Source organism: Electrophorus electricus, chromosome 4, assembly GCF_013358815.1.
Source record: "Electrophorus electricus isolate fEleEle1 chromosome 4, fEleEle1.pri, whole genome shotgun sequence".
NCBI lineage: Eukaryota > Metazoa > Chordata > Actinopteri > Gymnotiformes > Gymnotidae > Electrophorus > Electrophorus electricus.
In genome coordinates this window covers 30,479,066-30,492,696 of record NC_049538.1, presented here as the reverse complement: position 1 = coordinate 30,492,696, position 13,631 = coordinate 30,479,066, and the positions used below count along the sequence as shown (strand labels likewise).

Genomic DNA, 13,631 nt, shown 5'->3' with positions numbered 1-13,631 from the left:
AATTTTTTTGCATGTTTGTCACACTTAAATGTTTCAGATCAAACAGATAACAAGTAAACAAAATGCAGTTTTTAAATGAAGGTTTTTATTATTAAGGGGAAAAAGAAATCCAAACCTACATGGCCCTGTGTGAAAAAGTGATTACCCCCTAAACCTAATAACTGGTTGGGCCACCCTTAGCAGCAACAACTGCAATCAAGCGTTTGCAATAACTGGCAATGAGTCTTTTACAGCACTGTGGAGGAATTGAGACCCACTCATCTTTGCAGAATTGTTGTAATTCGGCCACATTGGAGGGTTTTCGAGCATGAACCACCTTTTTAAGGTCATGCCACAGCATCTCAATCAGATTCAGGTCAGGACTTTGAGTAGGCTACTCAAGTCTTCATTTTGTTTTTCTTAAGCCATTCAGAGGTGGACTTGCGGGTGTTTTGGATCATTGTCCTGCTGCAGAACCCAAGTGCGCTTCAGCTTGAGGTCACGAACAGATGGGCGGACATTCTCCTTCAGGATTTTTTGGTAGACAGCAGAATTCATGGTTTCATTTACCACAGCAAGTCTACCAGGTCCTGAAGCAGCAAAACAGCCTCAGACCATCACAGTACCACCACCATATTTTACTGTTGGTATGATGTTCCTTTTCTGAAATGCTTTGTTACTTTTATGCCAGATGTAATGGGACATTTACCTTACAAAAAGTTCAACTTTTGCCTCATCAGTCCACAGAATAGTTTACCAAAAGTCTTGGGGATCATCAAGATTTTTTCTGGTAAAACCGAGACGAGCCTTTATGTTCTTTTTGCTCAGCAGTGGTTTTTGTCTTGGAGCTCTGCCATGCAGGCCATTGTTGCCCAGCCTCTGATGGTGGAGTCATGAACACTGACCTTAACTGAGGCAAGTGAGGCCTGCAGTTCTTTGGATGTTGTTGTGGAGTCTTTTGTGACCTCTTAGATGAGTCGTCGCTGTGCTCTTGGGGTAATTTTGGTCGGCCGGCCACTCCTGGGAAGGTTCACCACTGTTCCATGTTTTCGCCATTTGTGGATAATAGCTCTCACTGTGGTTCGCTGGAGTCCCAAAGCTTTAGAAATGGCTTTATAACCTTTTCCAGACTGATAGATCTCAATTACTTTGTATCCCTCTTGTTCCTGAATTTCTTTGGATCACAGTATGCTGCCTAGCTTTTGAGGATCTTTTGGTCTACTTCACTTTGTCAGGCAGGTCCTATTTAAGTGATTTCTTGATTGAGAACAGGTGTGACAGTAATCAGGCCTGGGTGTGTCTGGGGGGGGGGGGGGGGAGGGGTTCATGTAGGTTGTAGGTTTGGATTTTTTTTTTCCCCTTAATGATAAAAACCTTCATTTAAAAACTGCATTTTGTGTTTACTTGTGTTATCTTTATTTATATTAATATTTACATTTGTTTGATGATCTGAAACATTTAAGTGTGACAAACATGCAGAAAAATAAGATATCAGGAAGGGGGCAAACACTTTTTCACACCACTGTATATCTGACAAAGATTCCAGGTGAACAACTGTAGTGTATATTGAAGTGTGTATTGAAAATCGTACACAAATTTCATAAGGTATGCAAGTACAAAAGTGCATGTTTAAATCATAATACTCAAGCCACATATTTCTAAAGTTCCAAGGGTATAGATGACTTCTTTTTCTTTGAGTTTCCTAATTTCACTGTTGTATGACTTTAATACAGTGTCCATTAGTATTAAAATGTCTTGACACTGGAAGGGACAAATTCTTAATTCTGATGGTCTGAAGGTGTTCAAAAACTGATCAGCAGGCCTTCTCTTGGTGTCTCCCGTGTAAAGCTGATTACATCTCTTACAAGTAATACAGCAGACAAACTCCCACAGTGATGCATGGGGAGGAATGGGGGATGACAATTCATCCGTTTGTGCCAGTTAGTTCAGTGGATGCATTAATAAGGGTACATGTAGCACATCTGGAGCTACTTGCAGGCTACAGTACCACATTTATTATCTGAACGGTAATGTTTATCTCACTCTTAACGAGCATCTTTGATGTTTTTGTCTCGTCTGTAGGAGATTAGTGGAGGATCCTTAAAAGGGTGACATGGTCTCAGCATCGTCCTGGAGGATTCTGACGTGTTTCAGTATAATATCAGTTACTGTTTTATTTGTAGGATGATAAGTCAGCACCTTAACAGCAGACTGTTTATAGGTCAGTGCGTCCACTCTCTGAACAGAGAAAACACAAGAAATGGCGTCATCTATGACTTTAGTAGGAAACCCACAGTTTTGAAAATATTCACGCTTTCCATACATTATACTTATACTTTATATACTTTACACACACATACACACACACACACACACACACACACACACACACACACACACACAAACAAATTGTCCTTGAAAAGTGCTGGGGACAAGACAAGAATTCCGACTGGGTGTTGCATGCAGCTACACCTCAAATTCATGTTCCCTTTAAAGAATCAAGTCCTCAGGCACACATGTTCACTGAAGATGAAACCGCTGAAGTTTCCTGAAAGGAAGAGGTTCACTAAAGGTTTCATGTCCACATTTGTTAATCCTACTAGTGTTGAACAATACACGTATCGGCACGATGGTTTAAAACATAATATACTACAATTGTTTTCTATTTATTTCGATTAAAAATAATTGATCTAGTTTCACAAAATCTCAGTGGTACATTGTTTATTAACTCAGCATCGTGTGACAAATTTCAGTGCAAACATTTTCTGATTCTCAGTAGGAACATAATACATTTTGTTTTATTGACTAAAACAAGCATATGAATACTAGAATTACTATATAATAAATGAAGCAAAAATAGATTATAGAGGAAAGACAAATATTTTCATATTTACAGTTTCAAAAAGTGGTCCCCAACATCCGTATCACGTCACATCACTGACTCCTCACTGACTTTGTCTAAGCTGTGTCTAACTGTGAGGTTAATCTCGAGGTCCGCTTGGCATTAGTAGACTCAACTCAGCACCACTTATCCGCCCATGTTCCCTGGAACGGCATTCCGATCAATCCAGTATGGGGAGAAATGGAAAAATAGCGCTACGGATCATGAGAGGACGGCGTGTCTGATTATTTCGGCAGCCTTCATCAGATGAAAAGTGGGAAATGGACATTGTAGTTATCATCTTCGCACACAGATAAAGACATCAGAGAGACTCGGATTACTCTTTTCAAACTCATATTACACTGAGTAAGAGAAGAACAGCGATAAAATGGGAGTGTTTTTCGAGAACAGTATTATTTTTTTTTACTGCTAACCACCAGGGACTTCTAATGGAAGACGACACACCCACACGGCAGATTCCAGGGCCAGATATATATCGACCCGGCTGACCGCCAGTCCGCTTCAGCGGGAAAGAGCGTGAGGGCAGTCGATTGCTACCTAAACTAACAGCACTTAATGTATTCAGACCACCCATTTGGGCATTTCAGTATCTCTGTAAATATCAGAAATAATGAACAAATGACCTTTACCTTACAGTTTTTAAAGCCCATTATGATAATAACAGTTTTCAAAATGACAGCAAATCTAACGCACTTGAGGCGCAGCTGTCTCTGCTTGGAGATGACCCTCGTTCAAAGACTGTTCCCTTGTTCTCCGTGTGAGCGTGGCATTCAATATTCCCAAAATCACTTGGTTTAAGACTGCATGAAAAGAGACTTCATGTCACCTGCTACCAAAAACAAATGCAGGCTGCATTTGCTAAAATGACTCACGTCCCTGATATGAGAAAATGCTTTCTCACCATGATAAATAGTTAATTAGATTATCTAAGATCTAGCTGAGGTTTACGCATGATTGAGCATGTTGCTTATGTAACGTATGAACCTTACTTCTGTTCGCCAACAGAAACACATTCAAAATTGATTTCCTTTTCACTTTAGCAAAAGATCCCGAAATCATAAAAAAGATTTCTACAGTGCTAATCCTTTATAGGACTTCTACAATGCTGTCAGCAGCTGAGGAGCATGGAGATATTCTCAAGGACTACAGGCCCGAACCTTTCCTCACCAACTGTTAATAAACAGAGAAAAATATAATCTGCACCAGAGAAAAATCACTTTGCCAGACCAATGGAGGTTTACTGCACAATTACACAAGTGGATGGTTTTTAAATTTTCTAGTTCATGCTGTTTTGCGTCTGATGCGGTGCCGAGTTTGGGCCATGATAATGCAGATCAATGGTGAATCTGGCTCCCCTCGGCTCTCTGTGCTGGTGGAGCTGATCTGGAAACAGCCGTGGGACATCGTGGCTTCACACTCTAACTGGTGATGCAATGAAACAGACCAGAGTAAGACTGAAGGTGCCTCATTTCACATATAAGTCAGCACAAAATGTATCCAGGAAAGCAGGGCAACAAAGTCCATAATAACACAGAGATCCATCACGCAGTGGTCTGAACCTGCACCTGTGGATCTTACAGTGTGAACCTACGCGAGTGCACCTCACAGTGAGAACCTACACGAGTGGATCTCATTGTGTGAACCTACACAAGCGGACCTCACTGTCTGTATCTAAACAAGCGGACCTCATTGTTTATGAGCATGCATGCACTTATAATGCACTAAAGCGAACCTTATGCTAACCCAGCCTCTGAAACCAGAGTTGCTCTGCATGCAGATGCCAGTCTGAAGAATCTGGACCAAAAATTCTACAGAACACATTCCTTCATTGATCTAAGATTCTTTCAAATTATTTAAACTCATTCACAGGTTTTAAAAAAGTGTTTGAAAAACCTTGATAAAAAAAATGAAAAAGGCTTTGAAAGCAGCGCCCTGGTTATGTCTTTCATCCCCCTCAGATTTCCTTGTAAAATGTTGAAATGTATTTGAGATGGACTAGCTCATGACAAAATGTCCATTAGAAATGTATTAAGCTGAGTTCACCCATGAGGCTGACACTTTCATCAACAGTCAAACAAATTCTCAAAGGTGGACAGAAACCAAACATTGATTAATCCAACACACACATTTTTTTCCTCTGACCCAAACCTCCAGTTCTGTTTTCAGTACACAACCATTGTACTTTTAGCCAATGCCTAACTGGTTTGGTCAGGAGCCAGAAATCACAAGAAAACCAAGATGCAAATGTTTGCCTTCTGCCAAAGAACTCACTTCAGAAGAGTTTTACCCACGCGCATCTTGGTAATAATGATCTGTGTCACCTTCTGACAGCACACAGTGAGCAACAGGCTCCATGAGACCGAGTTCATCTCATAAGAACAGAAATGACTTCTCTGTTTGCTGGCTCAGTTTTCTTTTACACACACGACTGTCTGTAGTATCAGGTCAATGCAACAGTGCCCCAGGAATTCACAGGTCTTGTAGTTGCAGGTGTAAAAATAAATAATTATCTGGCATTATCTATAGCATTGGACTCCATACAACCCTGGATTCTTGAAATGCTTTTCTCTTTAATTAGGATTTTTGTGTGCTCCATGAGTCAGATTCCACTGTAGCATCAAGAAACCAACCTCTTACAGCAAAACCAAATAGGGCTTGGTCAGTTATACAGGCAGGCTCAGGTTGGTCAGTTATACAGACATGTCAGGTTCGTCAGTTATACAGACATGTCAGGTTGGTTAGTTATACAGACATGTCAGGTTGGTCAGTTATACAGGCATGTAAGGTTGGTCAGTTATACAGACATGTCAGGTTGGTCAGTTATACAGACATGTCAGGTTGGTTAGTTATACAGACATGTCAGGTTGGTCCGTTATACAGACATGTCAGGTTGGTTAGTTATACAGACATGTCAGGTTGGTCCGTTATACAGACATGTCAGGTTGGTTAGTTATACAGGCATGTCAGGTTGGTTAAACTCAGACTCACAAATGGGTTATTTTCATACCTTCCCTTATACATCCAACCTTCCAAACACACCATACACACCCGAACAGGAATCATCTTTACACGCCCAGTTTACCCAGCAAACAGCATGACCACAAGAAGAATCACAGTCCAGGTGCCACAACAGCACAAACATGCATTTTCCTAAAGTTTATTTTTCCCAACAAACTTCTCAAAGATGTTATCTGAAGTTCTCAAGGAGGTTACCTGAACTTCTCAAAGATGTTACCTGAACTTTCAGGTAATACAGAAATCCTGCAGTACACACTTTCTCTCAAATCTAAATAGCACGGTGAAAGTCTGCATCGGCTGAAACGTGTCGCGATCATTTCAAACTTGCCGTGCACCTCGCCTTAATGCGGAAAACCTAGATGGAGCCGGCAGGAGGGAGAAAAAGCCATTTGGACTGAGAAAGAAACAGATTCATAAAGCTGGCAGTAGAAATCAATTCCTCCACATGTGATCTTGTTATCTGTTCTATATAATTTCCTCTGGATGCGCTGCACCTCGCTGATACACACTGGTGTGTTACAGCTCTGTGCAAATAATCAATTAGAGCTGCAGCCTCTGCGGCACCCAGCTCTCACTGTATCACTGCTTCAGCGTAAATCGCCGTCGTCTTCTCAACAAAAGCATTAAAAAATAGGGGACTGCTACAGGCTGAAATGACCAGAGCTGCAGTACACAGAAGAAAAGAGATTGCTTCCATTTTTGGGAGGGTGGAGGGGTGGGGGCTTAATCAGTTTTAAAACCATGTTCGGGCATCGGGGGAATAAAAACACGGCTTAAAAGCAGACATAAGTGACTCTAAAACATACAGTCGATGCGGAGAACAAGTGATAATGGCGGTATGCTCTTCTCGGTCATAGTGGAAGCAACTAAAAGCCTGTAATTTGGGTCTACAGTAGAAGACAGGGCCCATATAAAGCACTGATTGATCATTTCAACTGCCCAAAGTAGTGACTAACTTACATTATTTATTAATAGTTTAAAATGGTTCAATGGAACAACCAATTAAAAGAATTAATTATGCCACTGGGCATTCTGCTGTTAACCCATTAATATCACGGTGTAAGAACTCTGATGTTCAGCTGCATTGTGTGTATTGATGGGTTGCTGCAAAGGCTAAAATTGCAAGTTGTTTTGCTTGCAATGGCAATATCAATGGTCATTAACATAAGCAGTAACATGAAGTCGAGTGCCATTGCAATCAGCATATACACTGATACCAAAAAGAAATATTTTTCTTTCATCAGTGTCAATACAATCTGTTCCTGAATGTATGTATGTCAGTGAGAGGGAGAGAGAGCGAGGGGGAGATTTTGTTTGTTCAGAGGTGCTGGAACTGTATCTCCTGACACAGGTTTTACTCATTGCCTTACTCTCAGACGTTAGGAGACTCTCTGGAGAGGCACACAGTCCTACTGCAGTGCCTCCAGTCAATGCATGTAAACACACTGTCAACAGCTACTGCTCATGCAGTCACACGCATGCACACACTCACACACACAGACACACACACACACACACACACACATACACACACACACACACACACACACACACACACACACACACACACACACACATACACACACACACACACACATATACACACACACACACACACATACACACACACACACAGACACTCACTCACACACACACACACACACACACACACATACACACACACACACACACACACACACACACACAGACAGACACACACACACACACAGACACAGACATACACACACATACACACACACACACACACACAGACACTCACACACTCACTCACACACACACACACACACACACATACACACACACACACACAGACACTTACTCACACACACACAGACACTCACTCACACACTCACTCACACACACACTCACACAGACACACACACAGACACACACACACACACACACACACACACAAACCCTCTTGTCCATACATCTCTCTGACATATGTACACCCACACATATGCCTGCACCCCCCCACACACTCTTGTCTCGCTCCTCCTACACCTCACCACACTACTACCAAACCCCTACCACACCCCACCGTGCCCCAACCATGTTACTACCATTACCACTCCTATATGACAACTCTACCACACCCCTACCATGCTACCATGCTGCCATGTCCCTACCACACTCTTTCCATGTTACCACACCCCTAACACCCTGCTTAGGTACTAGTTTCACTGCTGTGCTGAAACTGACAGATGATGAACAGTGTTGAGGGTGGTGTGCACATTATGCCCAGGACCAGGTGTTCTGCAGTCTGGAAGTGTACTCAACTAGAAGATGGTCAGGCAGAACTGACAGAAAGAAGCCTGAGACTATGACAGGGGCCTAATATTCCAGAGAGCGTCTTCAGCCAATTTAGGAGTAATTCCTTCAAGAAACTCCCAGAGTACAACTAAAAAGTTATATGATAAAAAATAACACCCATCTATAATAATAAAAAATGTTTTAAAATACATTTAATTAATGATAAATAAAATTATGAAAACACACTGAATTGTATAGAACAAACCCAAAATTGAACAGAAAAAATATCTACCTATATTATCTTCTGTTATCTCCTGAAACAAAAAGCTTGAACACTTCCTAACACTTCCTATATGTCACATGACTTATCCAGCCCCAGTCCCTGTCTCTAGCCCCGCCTCCTACTCCAGCCCTGCAGAAGTTGGCCAATGGTATCGAGCGTCTGTGTGGAGCTCTGCCTCACACAGCAACTCACTCAACACCTACGAACCTACGAGAGCCTGCGTGACTACCCTTGTCAGGGGAGATTTAAATATCTCTCAAAGCTTTTCAGTCAAAACATATTTAGGCGAATGGGATCTCCAGATAATAACCTTCTAACAATAAACAACAAATCAAATCTTATTTACATATACAATAAATGGCACATTTCCAGTGTACGTGACCAGTACTGAAATATAGTCACCACATGAGCAGAACGAGGGTATCGGTGTTCAGTAATGAGCGCTGACATGAAGAAGGGCTTCTCCTGCTCATTAAACCCAACGGCAGGCTCTGCGGGGGGATTTGTCCCCCCGCGGCCCCTGTGAGCCACACGGCTCTCTGCCTTTACAGGAAGAGCCAGACTAGAAGGGCTTTGAAATCCAATGAGCGGTGAGCATAATGAGGGCGAGGGGTGTGGAGCCTGGCTGTCGAGCCCATTAGCACTTTGACCTGGATTACGGAGCAGCCTGTGAGGAGGTAGGAGGAGCTGTGCTCTGTTCCCACCCTCGCCACCACTTCACGTGCTTCTTTAACGTCCCTTTTCCCAGCTTTGTCTTTTTTCGTTCTTATTTTTGTCCCCTTTCTTTTTGGCTACGGCATGAGTTCACGTGTGCCGTCCGCCCACGCTCTGGGTCACGCTGCGCGCGAGGCTTCTCTTCACGGGAGCTTTGTGGGTGCTGGGACACATCTGTGGGCCTCGCACATACCGTAACATCACACCACCTGTACTCAGTGGCGTGGTGATAACATCATTCAACATTAACACCTACTGGTCACATGAGTTCAGGCTCCGATGCTTTCTTGGCCTCAATAGGACAGCATGCATGTGGTACCCTTTCTTGTCCAAAATCTCTCCCCCCCTCCCCCGCTCTCTCTCTCTCTCTCTTCTCTGTCTCTCTCCATTTATGATGTAAGGCTAAAGGTACATGCTGTTTGCCTAAAAGCTCTGGAAAAAGCCAAGGTGACTAGTGGGTCATAAGTTCCAAAATGAGAAAATGGCTGTGGGGCAGCAGGCATCCAGTGCCAGATAACAGGAGGAAAAGCAGAAGAAAGCACTATCTCCCCTCAGCACATTTACTGAAGAGAGTCCAGGGCTCCAATAGTCTCAATGGAGCAGTTCTCGTTCTCTCTCTCTCTCTCTCTCTCTCTCTCTCTCTCTCTCTCTCTCTCTCTCTCTCTCTCTCTCTCTCTCTCTCTCTCTCTCTCTTTCTCTCTCAGAGACGAAGACTTATGGACGTCCTCTATTTTTGCGCGTTTACAATAGCGCGTCAAAGTCGGGAGAGGAACGGATGTTTCCACACAGACAGTGAGACAGAAATGAGGTTCAGGAAAGATGAATTTCAGTTCCGTAATTTCTGTGATTCATTTAAAAATAGACCTACTGAAGGTTTTCAGAAACCGGCATTATTATCCCTTAATAACATAATCTGTACGGGAAGATCTGAGGGGAGAAAACTGTTCTGTAAACTTTCAGCTTTTCTGAAGAAATTTGAAGCATCCTATTGATCCAAATGCAAAGTATGTGCAGTGTCCAGCATCTTAAACTCTTGAAACTGTTGTACCCACACATCCAGAAATACATAGTTTTCACACAATACAGCGATTACCTACGTATACAGGAACCAGAGCATGCAGTGCACCCAACTCAGACTAGGCCAGAATGAATATCTACGCACTGAAGTGAGTAAGACCTGCTCACACAAGCTTATTACCTGAGAGAAGGGTTGCACACCTCTTCTGTGTAAACACGCCTTCCCATCCAGATACTGCAAAAGAAACGGATCTCATCTCCTCTCAGCGCAGCGCAGAAAACAGACATGCTCTCAAATCCCAAATGCATTCAACATGAATATTTGATGAGGGCTAGCATATGGCTTGCATAATCTGATTTTTTTTTTCTCTTACGTATACAATATACTTCCTAGACTCGCTGTATTAATCACCAAAGGGTGTCTGTCCTTTAAAAACAGGGACCTTCTAGAGGGTCAATTTCAGGAGTCATTATCATATGAGTTGAGCGCTACTATTGCCAGAGGACAGGACTAGATGGAGGTCTAGATTTAGGTCATTATTTCATTATGAGCTGCTCTGAGATCAGTCTCCTTTTTCCACCACCTCCCTATTAAGTTAATGACACTTAATCGTAGCCAAGATCCTTACTGAACTCCACATTACTGTTAACTACTTGTGCACAAATTCAACGTTCCAGCTGGCTTTGTAAAACAACAAAAGAGCTACGGAAACCAAAAAAATATGAATCAGACGTGACTTTTTATCGAGCTGATCAGAGCCATTTAGAATGAGGAATAAAAGCTGTTTGAGAACAAAATGATCACACCTTTGGTGTAGTATTTTCCTTGTTAGTTCTCCTTAGCATGTTACTACGATGGAATTCAATGACGCCACAGCCCGTGTGTAAAGCAATCAGACCTTAATTAATGAACACTTCACTGACATTTATGCATGTATCTATGTGCAATAATAACACTCATCTTCCACACAGTAACTTTTCTGGGTTCAAATTCCCATGATGCATTTTGATTCCCATAACAAACTCTGAAAATGAGAATCATACAAATTCCATCAACAGACATCAAGAATACTCAAGAATGCACAGATAATTACACTTTGAGCACAGCACAGACACACTGACAGCGAGATTGTACATGCTGAAAAGCGCACATCCAAAATAGCATTTGTGGAAATTAAAGAGCAAGATCTGTGGCTCTGTGTTCCTCCTGCTGCCAGTCTGCCATTCTGTCTTTGAAATGCCTTAGCAAGCCCCGGGTAAATAAAAACATCAAAACTTTGTTGTTGTTCTTAAAAGAGGGAAAAGTTTGTGCAGAATTCCAGACGGTACAGGAGCTTCCAGCGGTTGTCTGTGTGGCGGTAAACACACTCGACTGTACACATCTCAGGATTCCCAAGCCTTTGTTTAATCTTCCAGTCTGAGTCATGGAAACCTCCCCTGCCTTAGAAAGACAACAGCAGAACCAAAGCAGATCTGCTCGCGTCAGTCCAAATGAGCCAAATCAAGGACCAGTGCGAGTCTACATGCTTCAATTAATCAATTTATTAATATGAATTTTTCTAATTATCAAACTAAAAGATAGAGATTTCAAGCTTTTTTTTTTTTTTTGCCAAGATAATCTGGAACTGTATCTCTCTCTCTCACACACACACACACACACACACACACACACACACACACACACACATTAACTGCTAACAGACAGCAGATACTTGCGCTGTATGTTACAGGTCTTACACACTAAAGCTGAACGCTAAACAGGCTTTTCTTGCCCTTCTTGGTTAATAGGTGAATGATGCAAACACACGAAGACCAAACAGACTGGGATATTCTTTACTGTGCCTTCGTCCGCGTACACGGCACACATGGCTGGGTTTGGAACAGGTCAGTGCCACATGGACAGCGCGGGATGGATTGGGAGCCACTATTAGCTAATTTCCCAACTATTTCCAACCTTTCCTGGAACGAGCACGCATCACTACCGTAGTGAATCCGTTTGCAAGACAGCATGATAATGAAGAGAAAGAGCACTTTAAAAACCATTAATCTTACGCAAAACGCCTGCTCAACACCTCTAATTAGGTGGGATTTTAATAATTGGGTATGTTTAACAACAAAGCCGTTTGGTAAACACCATTGGTCATTTCTGTGGCGAAAAGCAGGAATAGATTTGATTTACTGGAATATAACCAGTTACTCTTTCTTCTGAAATAAACCTGCTTTTTCGAATGGGGCAGTGCACTGGCGTTCATCCGTACCACGAAAAGGGGAGAGCCGTTGACTCGCTGTGCGCCAACGTGTTCCAGTGCGAAAAGTGAAACAGCCCTAATATGATATTTGATTGTGAAATGTGTCATTTTTGTCAGCATGACTGCAAGGCGTGTTCGTGACCCGTTCTGTCTCTGAAACAGCCTGGTCTTTATGAACTGGGATGTTTTTACAGCATGACAGAACTGTTTCCCTGTACTGACGTGTGCATTTTAAGATTTGCGATCACCAACGAGCAATGAATAAAAAATGGGAAGGTAATAATGTCATGAATTTGCGTACTGACACAAACATGTCTCCTGCTGTAATAACTATGCATGTCCTTGTCTCGTAGCCTGGAGGAAGTGGACAAAAGTATGACAGAAGTGGTAGAATGTCTGATTATTAATCTAAGATTATGGCTACATAGATTTATTAAAACATGCCTACTTACTAGAATGTAATAGAACTGTAATCACCAATTCAAAAGTGCCATTCAAGAATCACACACACACACACACACACACACACACACAAATACTTTACTATGCCTGGGATAATTATTCTACCGTATCTACACACAAACAAATAAACAATCCCATACAAGCCTGTGCATCTTACAATCACAGAGGGCTTATGGGAATAAAGTGGATTCTGACACTGATTGATTAAGAAGGCCACAAATGTTTCATAGTTTGCCTTTCGCTAGGATACTGGCATAGCTCAAATGTGGAGCAGTAGAGAAACACAACATCAATTTCACCATCAGTCTCTTTTAGGGTTCCACAAATGGACCAATCCAGTGGGTCCAGTCCAGGGCTCCAGGTCAACCAGAATCCCTCATGGAAATGCGGCTACTGACATTTATGGCTAATACGACCTGCCAATGTCATTATTAACCTGTGTGGGTCAGTGCTTGGGTCAGTGTGTGGGAAACCCTCACGACCACTGGGAGCTGTGTGTAGCCATATATATACGGGAAAGAAAAGCATGACTTCACTGTGCAATGATGGACTTCAGCAGGAAGTGCATAGGTGGGACCCTCTAGTGTAACACACACAGTCCCCTGGGGAACGGGACACGTTGGCCAGATGGACTTCATCAGCTGTGCAAGCAGAGAGCTGCTGAACTCTTCACGCAGACCACATGCTTCATATTCAAATTTCACACAAACACTTGAATTTCATTCATATACAT

At 42.4% G+C, this 13,631-nt stretch overlaps 1 protein-coding gene across 4 annotated transcripts in view; it reads right to left on the bottom strand.

Annotated features, from left to right (window-relative positions):
* The window catches only part of mgat4c (mgat4 family member C), a 110,410-nt gene that overhangs the window by 5,596 nt on the left and 91,183 nt on the right, over window positions 1-13,631 (bottom strand). The gene's annotated exons all lie outside the window — the stretch shown is intronic.